Source organism: Pteropus medius, unplaced genomic scaffold (genome assembly GCF_902729225.1).
Source record: "Pteropus medius unplaced genomic scaffold, Ma_sr-lr_union100, whole genome shotgun sequence".
NCBI classification, from domain to species: Eukaryota; Metazoa; Chordata; class Mammalia; order Chiroptera; family Pteropodidae; genus Pteropus; species Pteropus medius.
The window spans coordinates 5,707,783-5,728,285 of NW_024349519.1; the positions used below are offsets into that span (position 1 = coordinate 5,707,783).

The 20,503-nt window shown below is 38.6% G+C and overlaps 1 long non-coding RNA gene across 4 annotated transcripts in view; it reads right to left on the reverse strand.

Annotated features, from left to right (window-relative positions):
* LOC120618263 (uncharacterized) overlaps window positions 1-20,503 on the reverse strand; it is a 161,643-nt gene that overhangs the window by 51,844 nt on the left and 89,296 nt on the right. For 2 of the 4 annotated variants that reach the window (XR_005657202.1, XR_005657201.1), the window contains exons 1-2: window positions 12,081-12,197; window positions 7,533-7,585 (exon numbers count right to left, since the gene is read on the reverse strand). This is a non-coding gene — a long non-coding RNA (uncharacterized LOC120618263). Of the gene's footprint in view, window positions 1-7,532; window positions 7,586-12,080; window positions 12,198-20,503 lie in introns of those variants that run through there. The other 2 variants (XR_005657200.1, XR_005657199.1) reach the window with 1 other exon arrangement.

Sequence of the window (20,503 nt, forward strand, 5' to 3'; positions counted from 1 at the left end):
GTAGTTGCCTTGAGAGCAGAAATAAATCATTCATTTTTTATCTTTTTAGTGATTTGAATGGTGCTTGACACATAGAAGGCCTTCAACAAATGTTTGTTGCATAAATGGATAACCACGAGTTCTCACTTCTGTTTTATCAAATAATAATTCATCTTTTCTTCTATAAATATTTCTAGGCACTCATCAGGACTTCTTTTCCTACAGATTGTGTTCTGGTTGTTATCTGGATAATAAATTTTAGGCTGTCTTAAACTAGTAAAAAATTTAGCACTGACTTTAAAACATCACTTTGAGATATCAAATTCTTCTTGATCATTTAACAAAAATGGGTTCTTAAATGAATTTACCTGCAATTCTCTCACTCCCCAGTAGAATGAGTGTCGCACACAGCCACAACCATATTTCTCGCCCCACATGTTCTTCTAGAACCTCACCATCCCTATCAAAAAGTGGAATCTATATTCTCCCCGCTTGAAGCTGGGTAGGCCTTTGTGACCACTTTGAATAACAGAGTACAGGTGCAGTGAAGCTATGTGATTTCCAAGTTAGTTTATAAAAGGCAATACAGTTTCCACCTGGCTCTCTCTTAGAACACTTGCTCTCAGAACCCAGCCACCATTTCTGTGAAGAAGCCCAGACCACACAGAGAAGGCTATATGGGGTGGAAGCAAAACCCCCAACCCTCAGTCCTAGCCAAGGTTCCAGTCACATCCAGTGCCTACTGCCAGGCCTGTGAGTCATCACAGAAGCAGATCCTCCTGCCTTCAATCAAGCTACCCTAGCTGACACTGCATGGAGCAGGGACAAGCCTTCCTTGCCAAACTCTGCCCAAATTGTAGATTCATGAGCAAAATAAAAGATTGCTGTTATTTCAAGCCGGTAAGTTTGGGAGTAGTTTGTTACACAGCAGAAAGTAACTGGAACAGTAAGTGCTATTGTGGGAGCAAACCAGTAGGAGCAAAAACTCAATTTACTTTCCAATTGATTCAAAAGGAAACTCAGAATTTATATGCATTTATATACTTCACATCTTAGAAAATGTTTGTGATGATAGAAAATTTTAAATTTTTAAATAAAAATAAATAAACCAACATGAGCACTGATTCCCTTTTGAATGGAGCCTTTGGCATGTAGAAGCTTTTCCTGTCTTACTACAATTTGGAATTCTGAAGTAGTAAATTTTTCTAATTTTATAAGTCTTCATATTTTCTAACTTTTTCTTTTAGTTTATAAGCAAGTCCATGCCTGAGTTCTTATCTCATTTCCTAATACTTTTTAACCACAGCCAGTAACAAACAATACATACTCCCTACCATTATTTTCCAACCACTTCCCCAAGAGGCACAGGTTACATGGGTTCTTAGTCTCTCTTCTACATTATCACAGACAGGTTTTACCAAATGTTTTGCCACTGCATGTCTCCACTTTTCTAGTCGCCCATATTTGCTTCCCTGATGCCCAACTCTTGCCACCTTCCACCCAACCGCTACGCCGATTTTATACCTTTTAGGTATTGTCAATGCAGAACCTCACTTTGGGTAGCAGTATATGTATTGATTATGATAATGCTACCTGTAAACAAATAAATCTCAGTGGCTTAGCCAGTGGTGTGCTGGTAAAATGACTCCCTAAAATAAAATGCTTTGTAGCATTTGCCAATTCCTATATTATAAATGCTCCAGTCATAATGCTTTCAAGCTACCAACTTGATGCCAATGAGCTCAGAAAAGTCTCAACCCAATGTATAAAATCCTATCAACCATGGGTAAGACTAAGAAGTGAGTTCACAGGGAGCCAGGCTGATGAAGGCTCTGCCATGTTCAGCACATGTTTTCCAAGGTGATCTTAAAGCCAACATCCATCCAGCAGTCAGAAGGAAGGAGAGTAGAGGATCCCAAGGGAGGATTTTATGGGTCATTTCTGGAAGTGATGCATATAACTTTCAGTCATATTTCATTGGCCCAAATTCTGCTAACGGTTATACCTAACAGCAGAGGAGGCTGGGGAATTCTGTCTAGCTGTGTGTCATGGTGGAAAGAAAAACAAGTTAGGCAAACACCTAGCCAGCCTCTGCCACATTGCCCTAGATCCATGTTTCAGCCCATCAGTCATTAACATCTTATCAACAGTCACTCAACAATTCAGTTTCCTTAGCCACAAAAAAAGGAAATTACAGTCAATACAGTCTAAAGGTAGCCTAATATCATCAGGAGTTACACAATAATTGTTGCTGGAAGCACTGAGCAAATGTATCTCTGATTGACATTGTAGGAAGAGGTACAAAATATGCTCTGTGTGGCCATGTGCTACTAAGTTCATGGTGAAGGTGGCTCATCCAAGTTATAGTAACAGAACCACTAGTTTGTTTTTTTTTTTTTTAATCTGCTCATGCAACCTTGGACACCCAGGATAACAAGGAAAACACTGAACTTGGAACATAGAGAAAGTTTCACAATGAGTTTAACTCTTTTAAAAAAGACAGAGTTCAAGAGGTCTGGGACTCCCATTCCAGTTTTGTCACTGTCAGCTCTCTCTGATTCAAGTCCCTGGGTAAACTTAGAACAATTATATCTAATTCACAGAGTAGTGGTGATTAATTTAAATAATTATTACAAAATACTGGCACACGGAAGATACTCAGTAAATGTTATTTCCTACTCCCCTCCTCACCTAACTCAAGGCATCTCCTAGTAGGCAAACTTAGTTTCTGGTTCTCCTCCACAGATCTTTTTAGCACCTCTACCTCTTGACATGATCTATCACACGTTCTGAAGTCTTCCTCTCTTTCTCCAAGAAAATTTCTGTGGCCTTTCTGTCTGGGGCATAATGGCTCTCTACAAAGCTGGTTAATGGGTTTAGCAATTCTTGCACATTTTGGAGGGGAGAGGGTCATAGATGCTAAATGTCTTGCAATACTCAAGAAATTTCATACTACAAAAAATTATCCTGCCATGATGTCAATAGTGCTTACCACTGTCAGGAATTCTTTAATAGAGAAATTTCGAAAAGTCTTATGGTGAAGACACGGAGAGAAAGGACTTCTTTGTGATACCATATGATGGCCACTCTTCTGTCTCTATGTAGTCTTTGGCTAGCCCATCTCCCTTATATAGTTCTGTAAGAGAAAAAAACCTTGCGCTTCTATCTTCCCCGCAAGTAACTGGACCATGTCCCACCACACTCTTACCCCTAGAACTCTGCCCACTCTTTCTACACATCTAACCTCATGGTCTAACCACATATAATAAACTCTGTGGTAATCATCTCATGGGTTAAGGCCATTTCTTTTCACTTAAAGTAGTGATGATTGACCTGGGAAGCAATAATTAAATCTGGGTATAGATAAACAGCAGGCAAACTTGCACAACCAAATGCCTCATTACAACCTGGTCAAAGTTAAAACAAACGACAAGTTGTGTCATTACAACCTGGTCAAAGTTAAAACAAACAACACAAAAAACCCTCACTCAAGTGTGTTTAGTTCAAAGACAATCACTTCTAAGTGTAAAACAGCCTCCTATTCATTTGGATATCATAAAGTTAGAAGTTTATGCTGCCTAATTTAGAAAACTGTTCACTGATGCATATTTATATTTCTGTTTAAAAACTCGAGTGTTAAATCTTTTCCCCTAAAGAGACATTGAGTTGATCAAAGATACAAGATTGTCCTAATTCTTTTCAAATGTAGACCATCTTTTAAAAGTTACAGCAGGAAACTTGTCTATGATTAAATAAAATTAACTCATATGATGCTTGCAATTTAAGATTCTTATCTTTTTGATGGTACTAATCTCAAAGCATTTTATTACTGGATCAAGTCCTTTTTCCCATAGCATGGGTTCTATATCCAGGATCTAGCAGGTCACAGGTTTGCCTTTCAAAGTATACAATTTATGGAATAAAACTCCTCCAAGGCTGAGCTAAAAAGCACAGAAGGTTCTGGAGTGCAGCAGTCTGCCTTAAATCCTGTGTATTCACAGGCACTGGGCATCTGGCCCTCTGGCTCCAAACCAGAGAAGTTGCTTCAGAATGAGCTGGTTCGTCCCTGGGGTGATTTAACCTTCACTCCTCAGACAGAGCTCATTTAAGTATTTTGTTCTTCAGATCCAGTTTTTGGCCCCCTTGTTCTTGAGGGGCTCTCTAAACCTCTTATTTTTTGTCTTATGACCCACAGAGGACCTCTCTAATTAGAATGGAAGAAGCAGATGAAGCTGTACCTAATCACTTTTCCATGAGGCTGAAATCTCTGACATCTCCTCTGCCTTTCAGCTGGGACATTTTGAATCAGCCATAACTGGTCTGATTTTCCCCATTTGATGTGATTACATGAGCGCAGTGTATCAGGAGGCCTAAACAAGACACACAGGGTGGTTGCGAACTAAGGCTTCTTATTCCTTAAGATTAAAAGATATATGATAATTCTGCTTCCCAAGGCCCGAGGCATCAAATTTCTCTCAGTGCAGACTTCCCTCAAATTGGAAAGGAACTGTTATTAAAAACATTATTAACGATCTTCTCTTTCCAAGTAGGGCCCCACAGCCCCTCAGTCAGACAGAGCTGCTTTCCTGCTGCCTGAAGACCAGTTCTTTGGAAACTAGACAGCATCTCGAAGGAGAAGGATATACCTGGTCATACGTATTCTCACTGGGTCCTTTCCTGACTCCAATCCCCACCATGATGCTGCCCAGTAAATGACTGGCAAAAATCAGTCCTCTCCACCAATGACTTGATTGGAAGGAGTACTATCTCAAACCTTATCTCCCATCTACCTCACAATCATCTAAGAGGGCCATATTATTTCTTCCACTTCACACATGGGGAAACAGTGGTCCTGCTTCTATAAGTGACCAAGAGTCAGGGGAAGCAGAACTCAGACTCAGACTGGAACCCGCTGTCTGGCCCCAGGACCAACTTCCCGCCACTGCCCTGCAGCTGGCTTCGCTTATTGGCTCCCTTTCTGGCAGCAGCAGGGGTGCCTGCTGTGCCTGAGCCATTGTTTACTGAGTGGTGCTGGTGAGTTGACTGCATGAAGCCAGCGAGCATTAACTTGCAACTAATGTAGGTCTCTTCAGCTTTGTCTATGACTTTTTTTTCATCGGACAAAGCTATATAGGACACTAGTTTGGATATTTATTTTCATTCAACCTCCAGACCACAACTGGAGAGCATGTTGCTGCTGGTTCTTAGCAGGTCAATTAGTGGGTGAATGCTGGTATCCTCTGGGAACCATATCCTACTTTACAATATTTGGCCTACACAAACTCCTTTAAATTATAGGAATTGCACTATAACATATTACATACCCGGGTCCATACAATCAAAGGGAACTACCCTAATTATGTTCCACAAAAAAAATGGCTCAATGAGGTCCTGAATTTTGGGGGTAATTAAGGGCAAACCAAAGCTGCTTGTCAGAATTACCCCGTTGCATGTGATTTTTCTGTGCTCTGTAGACAAGCCCTATAAACTTTAGTAATTCTTTTGTGTACTTTATATATTTTCATGTATGTTTATCTTTACAGGCTTATGTAAATTTTTACATTTTACAGGCTCAGTTATTTCTGTGGGTACTTCCAGACTTAAATGAAATGGTTGCTTCATGAACTACAGATTCAACATTTTATAAGATTCATCACTAAAGGCAGGAGTGGGCCTTCTCAAAAACAGATTGTCGATTCACTCTTCTGCCTAGGACATTGACGACACACACTAGGAGCAGCATGTGCAGATGGTGTAAGACCAGCAGACAGAAGCTCCTCCAACTGCAGGAGGAGAACACCCTAATTGTTATTTCAGTGGCCTTTGGCATTTCATTACTCTTGCCACTGAGTTGCACTTCTTCCTTTCCCTGCAACTAAATCATTCTGAACAGGGAAGAAATATAATAAACTAAAATTGAATGGATCTGTTCTTCTCTCTTCTATGAAAGCAACAACGGGCTGTGTTAAATATTATCCTCTGACTTTTTATTGTAATATTTTCCTGCATCTAATCACTTTCCCTTCTGCTGTCTACAGCTGAATAGACAACTGGAAGTCAGCTGCATAGCATCCAGTGCAATGGGTTTTTTAAATGGTTTGCTGCCTGCTAATTGTGTGACATTGTCCCTCATTCTGTTCTGTGAATGGACTATCCCGTATACTGGAGCTGAGCAGACAGCTCAGCAGTTTGCCACCACTGGTTTTCTAGACAAGCAAGCATTCCCTCTGCCATCCCTGCAGTCAAGGTTAGGAAACCAGGAAGTAGAGAGCTGGGAAAAGTCCTAACTTCTAGGATGTCCCAGTGCTGAAGTTCTCACTAGAGCACCACTGTCCCAAATCATCAGAGTTCCCTCCAAAACCGATGTCCAGTCTCATCCTCATTAATAGTTTTGGTCACCCACGTGAATTCTTTTTACTGCCAGAGGTGGGGGGGAAATGCCTTCATTTTTATGATTTTTAACTCTGTCATCAGAAATGTTTGAAGCAGCATTCCACCCTCAGGTTGCATTGTGTGGTTATGAACTTCATTTGATCACTGCTTCATCAATTTGACACTGACTGCGGCAATTTATAACTGTTCCAGCTTTCCATCTATTATGGGACCTTCTGCATTGGAAAAAGAAAGAGGGGGAGGGGAGACCTCTGCTGCCCAGGGGAAGTTTAAAAGAATGTGATGTCTTGTTAAAACTTGAAGGGACAGTGAACAGAGGGAGAGGGAATCTCTGAAAACAGCAAACCAAAGCCCGGTAATGAATAAAGCCTTGCTCCTGCTGTGAGCATCAGTGACCTGGCATGTCCTGCAAGGCTGGGGAGTGAATAATTCACTGTGGAGTCATAGGCCTCCTGGTAGGCCACAACATTGCTTTGTCTTACAAATATGTTCTCCCACAGAATCAGACTTGACAGGCAGGTTTTCTCCAGAACTGTTTAAACAAAAGCCTTGTGTGGTGGAAAGAGAACCTTGTGATTTTGGCACAGGGCTCCCAGCACTGAGATTCCTGGTGAGTACTGGGCTTGCTAATAAATCGGCAAGCATCAAAGCAAAGGCAATCACAAACGGAACAGGTAAGAAGACACCAAGGCCTTTTTCGCCTCTGATGTAAGTGTGATGAAGTCAGGCAAGAATCCATTTTCAACACACATTCCCATTGAAGGCATGTTCGTTGACTAACTTGGACCCACAAAATGAAGAAAGTATAGTGTAGCTGAGACTCTCAGGTGACTTTTTGACCTTGACTGTTGCAATTTAATTAAAATATATAAAAAAGTGTCTCTCTTTGAATTAAGAACCAGAAAGTCATTGAGATTGTTTAGTTGAATTTACTCTTTCTGGTAGCTTGAAAGTAGACCATAGAGGGTTTTGGGAGGCTAGGGCAATTGGTTGGTTCTCTTTGGTTTTAGAAGAAGGAGGGCCTTAGTGTGAGGCCAAAGAATAAAATAGCCTGAGTTCTCCACCTCTTTTTTTCCTGTAAGAGGACCAGGCAGCCATGAAGAGATGAATGAAACAGAAAGAAGTTAGAGCCAGCCTCAAAGAACATCTCGCAGACTTACCTCATTCCGTGTGTTCCCTTTTGCCATCTGAGGAAGGGAAGTACCACAAAGACCTGGAAAAATACAGAGAGATTACTCCTATAGGGCATCTGATACCTCCTCCTAGAGATCGGTATTTCTGTAACTTATCTGATATTCTAAGTACAAGAAGGGGATATGTTGTGTTTGAACCTGGTTCTGAATTAACACTTAAGCATAACTAAATTGCTTATTGATATGTATGTACCAAAAACTGGAAATTAAGCTAAACAGATCTTGAAACATAGACTCCCAAGCAAAGCTTCCAAAACTTTGAGTAGAGACTCAGACCTTGGCCCATCTCATGGGAAAAGGCTCTAAAAACCCTAAAACAAGGATAGCACATGTTTGTTAATTTTCATAATTTTCTTAATTTTCACAATTTGCTGTTTAAACTTAATTTTAGGATTGAGAATCACAAAATATCTTTATAGGATTTGATTAGAATTACACTAATTTGAGAGCTATCATCTTTATAATATTGAATTGTCTTAGTCATGTACATTACTTTCTCCATTTATTCAGTTTTCTTTTATGTCTCTCAATGTTTTATCTTTTCTCCATGAAGATTCTGCACATTCTTTATTAGATGCATTTCTATCTACTTTCTATTTTTCGTTCTTATTGGAAAAGGGATATTTCAATCTATTTCATTTCCTATTTGTTCCAGAACGTTATTGATATTTTTATGTTGATCTTATAGCCACCAACTAATGTTGCTTAATTTTAATTATTTCTAAGAATTTCCTCATACATTATTTTTTGCTCTTCCAGGTAGTGAATCCTATTACCTGCAAATAAGAATAATTTGCTATCTTCCTGTTTAATCATTTTTTCTTTTACTTGCCTTGTTTCATTGGCTGGAATCTCTGGTACAAAGTTGAAAAGAAATATGAACTAAGGGCACCCTTGAGCTCTTCCTGACTTAATGATTATGTTGCTAAGGTCTCACTATTAAGAATGATGTTTAGTTCAGATGTCTGGCAGGTATGCTTCATTAGGGAAAGGAAATCTTCTATCCTTATTTTATAACAGTTGTAATCAGAATTGTTATTATATTTTATCAAATGCTTTTTCTGCATCTTTTGAGATGATGAAAATTACCAGCAGTCTGTGGTACTTTTTATAATTTTAATCCAAAGACTCATGTCTCTCTTCAATTGGGGGACATTTTTTAATCATCATCTTTTGAAATACTGATTCTCCAACATTATCTCTATTTTATTCTTCTCAAATGCCTTGTAAAGATATTTTGGAGGCTTTTAGTCATTCTCCTTTTTTTGTAACTGTTCTTTTTTTTCTTAAATTTTTTCTTAACTTTTACCAGATCTGGTTTCATAATTTCTCATCCTTTTTAATGAAAATCATTCTTTCATTTATCTCTTTGAGCATTCTAAACATACTGATGTCAATGTTTTATTCAGACTACTTTATGAAGTAAACTCATGAAGATTAGTTTTGTAACTGTTGCTTTTATATTGCTGAACTTTTGATTTATTTATTCCTTTTGGAAATTGTTATGCATCTGGTAAAAAGAGTGTATAGCAAAGCTTCACTACATTTGAGTTCATAAAATAAATGTATACAAATAAAATACATGTTTAACAGGTTACATATTAAAATTCTGCATAAGTCTTATGCCTGAAAGAAGTATTTTATTTCAAAAAAAAAAAAGTTTGAAAACTACTGTAATCCACTAGAATCTCCAGTCCTGGGGAATACAATTTTCCTTAGAGCACTCCTTTTAAAAATGCTATAGTTAGTGTTTTAGGTACATTTCATCTTGTAAGAGAAGGTTTTCTCCCACCTGGGCTCACTACTTACTGAGGAGAGGGGAAGCCAACATTGTGCTGAGGCAGTTCTATGCAAAAGAAAGTCCAAAAGTGGAAACCAGAGATTTCTGTAAGGCCAGCGTCATGCTTTCTCACTCGTGAGCACAGCATCCTCTTACTCTCATGTCCCTCTTTAAGGTTATGCTTTCTTGACTCTTTTTCCTATTTAGACTTATCTTACCTTGAACATATCTTTCAGCTTTTAATCTTCCACCTCAACCTAGACAGGCAAGGGGCATGCTCATAGCTGGCACATGCACCAACCTAGCTCTTCCCAACCAATGAGATTTGAGACCAACACCTCTAGAACAAACAGGGTGTATTTGTTCAAATTTTTATCTCTGTTCTGCATTCTTCTCTTCAGAATCTATAGTAGCACTTGTGAAATAATTGAATATTTAGGTTAAGGCTTCTATATTCCTCTTCAATTATCCAAAAGAAGTCTCAATACCAAGACTTGCCCTGGAAACAAAACCAAAAGTCACCCCGCACCCCATCTTGTCACTACCACATTCCAAAAGTCATTCCACATTCCCTGCCTTGTCACTACCCTAATCAGAGACATAGCAAAGCACCTGAGGAATACTTGATTCAACCTTTTCCCCAATCCCGGAGAAAAGATTTGGAGACCCTCATGATGTAGGGTTCTAGCAGGGCCATTGCAATGAAATGACTACAGGAAAGTTCTAAGACTCCCTGACACTCGGTTCCTGTCTCTCAGATCAAGAAGTTGTCAGGCCCTTCCAGCCCTTTCAGACTTCAATTTTTCTTCCCATGAACAGAACTAAATAAGTTATTTTCACAGAATTATCCTGGTTTTTTTGATTAACACTATCCCACATTGTTCACCACTCTCTAGTCTCTCTGTCTCTGGCCTCCAACAATCCTCTTTTTTCCCAGAAAGTATTCACAAGGTATACATACTTCTGTAATCACAGTGCCAAGAACTTCCTAATTTCCTTCAAAACATCGAAAGCCTCCTACAATGTCCCCAAAGACTGTTCCTGCTCCACTGACCTCATCTTGCATGGAAACCCACAAGGCACACTGTAGAACCATACTAGCCACCTTAAGCAGTACAAAAGTGGTACAGCACATGATCAGAGAAATGGTCTTTGAAAAGCAAGGGTGAATAAATGCTCCCTGAACCCCAGACTCATCACACGTAAAGAGGGCTGATGGTATCTGCTTTTTTGTGATCATTGGGAGAATTAAGTAAAATAATTCTAAAGCGAGCAGGTGCTCAGAAAATGGTATTCTCATTCTACTCACAATCAAGGCCCATTACCCACATGGTAGAATAGGAGACGAGACAATTCTTAATCAGAGCTACCTGTCTGTGATAGAGAGAACATTTAGTCAGCCTATATTAAACACTTTTTTTATGCCAGTCATTCTTGTAAGCACTTTGCATAGTGCTTATTATCTACCACCTTATAGATGATGTTTTGGAGACCTAGAGTGGTTAATCCAGTCACCCAAAACTGCAGAGACAGGTTAAGTTTAAGAGAATCAGATATAGATACCAGAGTAAATAAAACTGGTATGTGCTGAAAGTTAGCAAAAGTATATATATATAAAGGACTGAGGTTTGTTTGGGTACAGAGAGAAATTAGATATAGGAAGTAACCCAAATGATATAAGACTGACATAAAAAACTTAGATATTTGAGTCATATATCAAGCATTGTAGAAATACATGTAGAACATAGGAATACATGTGAAAAGGCATTTGGGAATGTGAACACAGGAGTACACAAAGGTGCAATCTGACTAGAATGTAAACAATGGACCAAGAGTTCAGTTTTTAGTCATTCTGGGCTAAATTTACTGTAACTGTTAAAAATAAGGAATGATCTCTATCACATCCAGACTGAGAAAAGTTCAAGTTTTGCAGACCAATTTAAATGTTTAATCTAATCAATTTTGAAAAACTTGAGGTTATCCATGAATATTTATGAAGGATCTTGTTGTGTTCCTAAACTTTAAAAGTGATATCACAAGTTTTAATTTCTTCCTAAAATGCAATCAAGCTACTCATATTATTAAATGTTGTGTTTTTGTCTCTAAACAGTCTGAATGCTGGTCTCAAGTCAAACCCACATCTCTTTTCCCACTACGCAGTTAAGTCCCTGTCTAGCTGAGTATCATACCAGGGGCACAGCTGAATCAACAATAAAAGAAAAGGACAGACTTAAACTGGCCCTGGGGGATGGACTGAAACTGGCCCTACCAGGCGAAGCGGGCAGTCACTTTGCTCCATGTGACAGGGAGACACTCACTGCAGGAAGCAGAGCCCAGTGTCCAAAGTACCAGGCAATGGATAACAGGTGTGGTCCAGTAGACCTGTCAGTATCAGGAAGCCTCATCAGGGAGGCCTAACATGGAATCTAGATGCTAAAACAGGAGATAGAGCAGAGCTAGAGGATCCAGGAGGAGTTGGTAGTTGGCAATGAAGGCAGGAATTGAGCATAAGAAAAGTCTGTCTTCACATAGCAGAAGAGTGTAATTTCTAAAAGCAAAGACCCAGATGTGACTGTGTTCACATCTCAGCAAGGGCTCAGTGATATTAGGCAAGTTATGCAACCTCTTTGAGCCTCCACTTATCTACTTATAAATGGGGATGTTAATATTATCTACTTTATAAATTCTCTGTAAAGACTGAGTAGGATGATGTATGTAAGCACTTAGTACTGTACCTGGCACATAGTAAGTACTAATAGATGATGATGATTGATGATGATGATGATGATGATGATGATGATGATTCAGGGCTTCTGTCACCTGTCTGTGATTAGTGAACTGTTCCAGGCACTGGAAAGTAAACCAACAAGAGCAGGAGAGGAATCAGCCTTCGATGGACTGGGGCTCTAGGCGACTTTGATGAGGAGTCAGGCATTTGGGAACAAGATGCACCAGGGATACAAAGATTGGATGAGGGCACAAAGGAGAAGTATCGGAAGCTCAGTTTTCAGAGGTGGGACACAAGTTCTAAGCCAGACACAAAGCTAGACCAGCAGAAACAGTGATTTGACACTGAGCCCCAGAGTCTTGGGTGGAGCTCCTTCATGCCTCTGTGGAAGGTCAGGGCTGAGCTGGCAGGGGGTGGGGAACAGCTAATGAAGACAATAGAGGGTAGAGACCAAAGCAGGTGAAACTCCTGAGCTAGCATTCTCTACACTCTACACTCTCTGTGCTCTCTAGTTTGTTATCTCCTCTTCTGCACAATGCATTCACTAGGCAACTGGATTCGATTATCTACAGTGGTAGATAATGAGGTTCAGTACTCTTTCCCCCAGGGACATGTATCGCAGGATTTCAGATTAAGTTTTACAGTAATAAAGCAGCCATGAAAACGTGGTTGTCCCAGATCCCTACTCTCCAAAAAAATGTTATATCTTCCAGACATGATACATTTAAGAGTGAACATCATAAGTTTAAAGTGTATATTTACTTGATTCTGTGCTCGCAGGAAAGCCTGCAATTAGCTTAAAGTGAAAAGTTTTGAGGAGTTGCAAAGACATAGCAACCTATGTCTTTAATAAAGTAGGTTTGTAAACAGACACCAGGCAAATGCCTAGTGCTCCAGAATCACAACTTTCCTTATGAAGTGTCAGCCTGGTTGGTCAAGTCTCAAGATAGACAGACATTCTCTCTAGCATGATATTGTTTCATACCAATACCATACATAGCTTTGAGTTTAGTCTAAGAAAAGAGTATGCAACTGGTTTGGGCTCAAGAAAACTGTGTGATTACAAAGACCACTCCCTTACACCTTTTAATTTTTTTTACAATTCCTCAGAACAGATATATAGTGGTTTTCTGGCTGCCTAGCAAGAAACCTAGTGACCCCTAAGCTATCCTGGCATAGCCTCAGAAAATTTTTAAGATGAGTTGAAGTCAAGGAAAAACTGATCTGAGTAATTAAAAGACACATAAACAAAAGATCACTTACCAAGATGACTTGAAACCCTTTAGTAATACCATTGCAAATTGTGCTTTAGGGAGAACAAAACAATAAAATATTATAGTAAGTAAACACACATTGCATTAAAAGTAATATCAGAGCCACGGACTTTGCCAGTTCTGCCTCTATAATTTCTATAATATTTATTATTTTTAGCTTGACAAAAGCCCTGAGAGGCCACTCTTTGAAACAATGATCTTTGTTACAGTGTAGGGGCAATGATGTAACACAACAAGGTCTAACAGGACCCAAAAAAAAATTCAAGGAGGACTCCCTCTTTGTTGTACACCATGTACCCATATACACACATATGCACTTGCGTGCACACACACACACGCACGCACACAAATCACACAATCTATCTTTCTCCACTAAGCTGAGTGTATTGGTTTGGCTAACAGGGTTAAGTTCTTAAGCAAAATGGAAGAGTATGCTCTTTATGGAATAGAGGAAGAAGCTATCACATGACAAGAGAGAACAGCAAGAAGCTTTTCTACAAGAGAGAGGACACACTTACATACTCTATCAGCAAAGGGAAGGACACATAAAAGCCTCTTTTCCCTGCCCACTGTGAGGGCCCCTCACAGACAAGGACTTGGAAAAAAAACTGCTGGATCCAACATTACCCAGAGTCACCACTGGGTAGACTAAAGCCAATCCAGAATTTAGAATGATGAACTCAAGGTTGATCTCATGTATAGTAATGAAGAGACGTTTTCCCAAATCATTAAGATCCTCGGTGAAGTCAGATAGGAAAATCACCAGTAACAGAAATGCTGAACTGGGTTTGGGAGGCTTGCAAGGGGACAGCAAAAGCAGTATTTGCTGAGACTCACTATGAGCCATAGACAATGCTGTTCCCTTTACACGGCTATATTATTTAATGGCTACATTATTCAATAGTTACATTATTTAACTATGAAGCAGGGAACATATTCCTGTATTCCATCAGAAAAGTGCAAGAAAGTACAGATTTCCTCAAGGGTAAGCTAACCCCAAGCCCTACTCAGGAAACGCCAACCCAATAACATTTTGGCAGTCATATCATGTGCCAAAATTCCCTACGCATGGGATGTAAGTATTCTCCATCTTCCTTGTTGTGTGGTCAGAATTCAATACTGGAAGTCAGAGCATGCTTAAAGAATTTCTATTACCATCAAATTAATGAATCAGATTTCCTAGAGGAAATTAAAATGATCTCTTACATTTGCATTATGCACTTTAGTCACATAATAAACATTTATTGAGTGGGATACAAAAAGAGCAAGACATTCCTCTGCCCCATCCAGAGATAATGCCGAATATCACAGACAAGCAAGCAGGCAAATACAATGATGTGGGATAGAGAAAGGAGAAGCTGCTGGAAAAGAACACTGGAGGGTGCCCAATCCACCCTCCCAAAGGACTCTCTCCCTATAAACTTCCAAACACCCTCTAGTACCAGGTGTCATTGTCAGTTTTACAGATGAGGAAACCAAGAATTAGAAAAGATAAGTGCCTTGCCTAAGTCAAACATATATATTCAGACAGGGAGTCTTGATCACATCACGCACACCATACAGCATCTAAGCACGAAATCTTTTATCCCTAGAGCAATAATTTATTGAACAGGATAGATTACTGGAAAGGGTCGATACTGTTTTCAAAGGTCCCTAAGTTAATCTCACAGACTAATTTTAGAGCTAGAAGAATGTGATTAATATTTTTAAGTCTCTATTTTAGTCTTACCTCTTAATCCCACAAAATTATGAAGCTGTCTCAAATCCTCTTGGGAGGAAACACCAGGAACTCTACTTCTGTATCTGGGCATCTTTTCTATTAATATGAACTACAGTTGACCCTGACATTCACAAAGACTAACATCATGAGAATTTTGAATACACATATTTGCAAGTACCTCTATGTCATATAATTTTCTCCATAAAATGTAGTCTTTTATTCACTCCTTCATTTAAGAAGCATTTTATTGAAGGCTTGCTATAGGCAAGCAATAAAATATAGCTGAACAATTTAAGTGATCCCTTTAGAGCAAAAAATACCACAGCTGGGTTAAGAACAGATACCAAGTGGTCAACTAGGCTCATTCACCAGTGAAATGACTCATCTCAATGTATCAGAATCACTACGCATGCATTCAAATCCCTGCTTCAGAAAAACTATAAATACTACATGGATTTTTAGGTCATTACTATGTAATTGAAAAATATAAGTTTTAAATATGTTGAATTTATAAATGTCATAAATTCTTGTACTTGACTCTGGATACTTGGATTCTAATGCTGTTTGGCTATGAAGCAATAGGTCAATCATTTGACTTCTCTGTGCCTTAGTTTACTTATCAGAAAAACTGAAGTTGAGGTGGATAATCACTAAGATTTCTCCCAACTCTAGTGATTTCATGTTGACTACAGGCAGCTTTTGAATTATAATTTTAATATCAAGGACTATCTTAGTCTGTTCGGGTTTCTAGAGTAAAATACCACAGACTGTGTGGGATATAAACAAAAAAAAATTTATTTCTCACAGTTCTGAAGGCTGGGAAGTCCAAGATCAAGGCACAGATTTGGTGTCTGGTGAGGCTCCTCTTCTTGGTCATATAGTGGAAGGAATGAAGGAGCTCTCTGAGGTGTCTTTTATAAGAGCACTAATACCACTTATGAAGTCTCCATTCTCATGACCTAATCACCTCCCAGAGGCCTCACCTCGTATGAATTTTGGGGTAACACAAACAGTCAGTCTGTTGCAAGGACATTTATCTGTTAGCAGTAATATACACAATATCACCTCTCAATTCATTTGCATTGAAAATATTTTTATTCTCTTCAAAGAATAATCTTTTAAATTTTTTCTCTATTATACAATTGCAAAATCTGGAAAGTAAATGCTTATGATTGCATATAACAGAGAAGCAGCAGCTGCGGCAGCCATACCAACCAAGCAACTAAACATTTCTCTGTTTCCATGAAATCAAGTAGCCAAAATATATTTTTTATAATCAACTGTACTACAGCGGTTCCCCCTTTTTCTCAGTTTCACTTTCCAAGGTTTGAGTTACCTGCAGTCAACCATGATCTAAAAATATTAAATTGAAAATTCCAGAAATAAAATATGTATACGTTTTAAATTGCATGCCGTTCTGAGTGTGTGACGAAATCCCACATTGTTTACTTCATCCCACCCAGGATGTGTCACACCCTTTTGTCCAACGTTGCCACACTGTGTACACTTCCCGCCCACCAGTCACCATCTTGGTTGTCAGATCAACTGGCAAGGTATAATATATCTCAGTGTCTGTACTCAGGTAACTCTTACTTTGCTTAATAACGGCCCCAAAGCATAAGAATAATGATGCTAGAAATTTAGATATGGCAAAGAGAAGCCATAAAGTGCTTCCTTGACATAAATAGGTGAGTAGAGTACAATAAGATATTTTGAGAGAGAGAGAAAACACATTCACATAACTTTTATTACAGTATATTGTTATAATTGTTCTAGTTCAGTTTTATTGTTGTTAATCTCTTACTGTGCCTAATTTATAAACCAGACTTACTCATAGCTATTTATACCAAGGAGTAAGCATAGTATATATAGAGTTTGGTACTATTTGTGGTTTTTGGAATCCACTGGGGGTCTTGGAACATATCCCCTGCAGATAAGAGGGGACTGCTGTAAGGCTTCGTGGAATGCAAGGTGCTCAGTTCTTCGATATATAAAAATTCAAAATCTATATAAAAATATTCCAACCCTTGGGCCATACCGTAATCATATTTCTCTTACTGTTTATAATTGCTTTTAAGTGTGTGAGAAAAATCTAATTCTAGATCATCATTTTCCAAAGTTGTCCCACAGTTACTGTTGCAGGTTTGCTACTAAAGGCTGTACAATGCCTTTCTCAAGCTTGCATAATGGTAGTGATAAAACTGCTGCTAATGATTAATATTCATTGGCTGCCACAATATGTCTACAAAACCATATGTGCAGTATAAGCTTTCCAGCACCAGAGACTCAGAGACAATATGTTTCACATAGCAGGACAGTCAACTACAAATACAGTGATCGCAATCAAAGGTTAGTTTAAAGCATTGGTCACAAACTGGGCTTTCCGTGAACAGGATACAGCTCACAGAGGTAGGCTTTAAATGTTTTTGATTTAGTTGCCAACAATTAAAAACTGGGATGTGCAACATTTTAAAAATCTGGATTTCTTACTTCACTTGAATGGGAAGATCTGGCAAGGCCCACATTTCCACATTGTAACAATGGATTGGAATTGGCTTCCCCACCTCCCCACTTTATTTGTTTACAATACTGTTCTTATAGACATCAACTTTTTAATCCTTGTTTAAGCCTATTTTTAAATACTCTTTTGGGAAGAAATATGAACATCATCGCCTAAGTTAACTCAGAGGAGCATGGTTCATTGCCTGTGTCTGGCACAGAGTGGGCATGCAGAAATGTTTGGTGGACCAAATTGAACTGAATGCAATACAAAGGAAAACACTGGATACCCAGGTTTTGCATTTTGTGACCTCTAGAAAAGTTGGAAAGAATCCATTTCAATAAGGGGATACTATAACCATGAGTATGGGCTCCTTTGCCACACTGGCATCCAATGGCAGTGACCTATTGCCCATCTCCACAACATGTTGTGCACCAGAACACTCTCATTAAAATAATGACTTCCTCAAACATCCAAAGTTCTTCAATCAACACCAGCATCAAAGCCATGTTGATGGCAGCAAGGGCCAAGACGTTTAGGATTGTATGTATCATCTGCTCCCTGCAGTGAGTAGTACCTGCCATATTGTGGAAAATTAAGAAAGTATTCCAAGCACTGTCCCCTAAGCTACTGAGGTGATGAACTTGATCCCTACATTCTACAGACTTGTTGCATTAATGAGCTCCCACAACAAAATGCAAGCAAACGCATGCACGCGTGCACATACACACACCACACATACACATGCTGAGGTTGTGTGCTTGCAAGAGTAGAACAATGGCATAGAAACAGCCCTTATAGGTGATCTGTTCATGCCTTTCTAGCCAAGAAGTTTCAAACAAATATGATACATTTATCACATACTGTCTAAGTAAGAAGTTTGAACCTAGGTGAAATCTTCATATTTGCAAGTGACATTGAGTTAAGACACAACATCTCTCTAGGCTTTTATTTCCTTATCTGTAAAAAGACAGGATTAGAGGTTCTCAAATATTTTAGTGAAAAAAAAAAAGATGGCAGAACACATTTTCCCTAAAGAAATCTTACTTAGAACCACAACATATAATACGAAAGTCGATCTGTTCTTGTTGAAAGGGACTGAGTCTCCCTTCCTGCCCCCTTCTCCAACACCCAAACTCTGGGGAAACTATGAAACCCATTGAACAAATTATTTCAAAGGTTCCTGGCAGCACTGACCTTCTATGACACTGTAGGCTAAACTCGGTAATGCATTTTTGTAGCCCATGTAATTTTGGATATGATATGGCTAAATAGCAACACCTTTTAGCTGCTTTTGTCAGGCATTGGCAGAAGGCTTCTTATGGCTTTTCATAGAAAGTATTAGAGCTTTCAGGGTTCTGCCCAATGAAGGACATGTTTCAGTGCAGTTATCCTTGTGCCGGAAACAACAGATCACAAAGCTTCCCACCACCAGAGCATTGAGCAGAATGAAGAACTCAGAGAGCAAGATGGAATGAAAGAGCAGAGCCCAGGATGAGACACAGAAGTAGACAATATGCCACATCAAATATTACTTTATCAAGACATTTCTGTCTTTATCTATGCCATGCACATTTACCCATTTTCTGTGAAAACTAAGACAATGGAAGGGAAGTTCATAGCATAGATTTGATAAATAGTATTTCAATAAATAGTATTTCAATCTGAATTTTCTACCCTGGAGTCTAGATAGACGTGACATGCCTTCATTTTCATAGAAAAACCTAAAAATTGTGCCATCTGTTTACTCAACCATATGAAGAATCAAAGGTCAACTGAGCATATTACATTAACATAAAGATTCTAATTAATTTTTTCTACAAATAAGAAAATTACTCTTGGAATATCACTGAATACTCCCTTCTGACACAGGCTTGGACATGACAACAATGGATGACTGAATGCATTCTTTTTGAACATATTTGAGTAGAGACTTTAAATATAAAACCGTCTTCAAGTCAAAAATGAATTCTGCATAAAATATTCATTCCACATTCTGAATCTATTATATATGCAAAGTGGAATATTTTTAAGTAATTGTATTCCAGATATTCCTTTTTATACTCAGATACACTGCTTTTTTGAGATTCAATTTAATCAGTGGAAAACTAAAATGGGAATTTCTAAAGAAAAAAATGTCAAAGTGTAATTTTTGCTATATTTGAAATATACTCTAAGCTCTGAAAATGAAGAAAAACATAAATTGTACTATATTTTACAGTGGACTAATAATCAAAACAATTTAACTATAAATGTTATAATTAAAGTAACAGAATATCCTATCTAGAAATTGCACTGTCTTCTTTACATTGCTGCCCTGCTTATTTGTTTAGTAAGAATTTCTATTCATTCTCTCCAGAACATGTTTCACTTTAAAAGAATAAAAATAGAGAATATTATTAATGATAAAAATAAAATAGGGAGATTTCGAAGATGTTTCCTGGCTTTGAAGCATAATCGCAAAGACCTTACAGAGTAATAACATTAGTTGTATGAAGAGTACCAGGCAGTTAATTCATACTCTCATCCCCCCCACACACACACAAAAATTTACTTTATATAACTTTCAAAATGTTGCTACAAGATAGGTTCCAGTGCTGAGATTTTCAAAATCATGGATTTGATGAACACTCCCAAGGGTGCATGACATAGTTTGGAGACTGTTGGCACAGTTAAATGACTGGAAGCCCTGTGCCAGTTCTCCATCCTCTGTCCCTCCAGCCTCAACTGCCAGTAACAGTATTCACTACCCTGTAAGAGGTACTTACTATTAAATGAAACTTTTAAACCCACAAAAATAATATTATGGAACATATTATCCAGAAACAATGCTTTTCCTTCTCCAGTTCATCTGGATTGGAAGCAGCCCATGTGTCTCACGTAAGTGCTGAGCAGTCGACAGCAATTCCAGGGAACGGGTGGGTTAATGCTGTGAA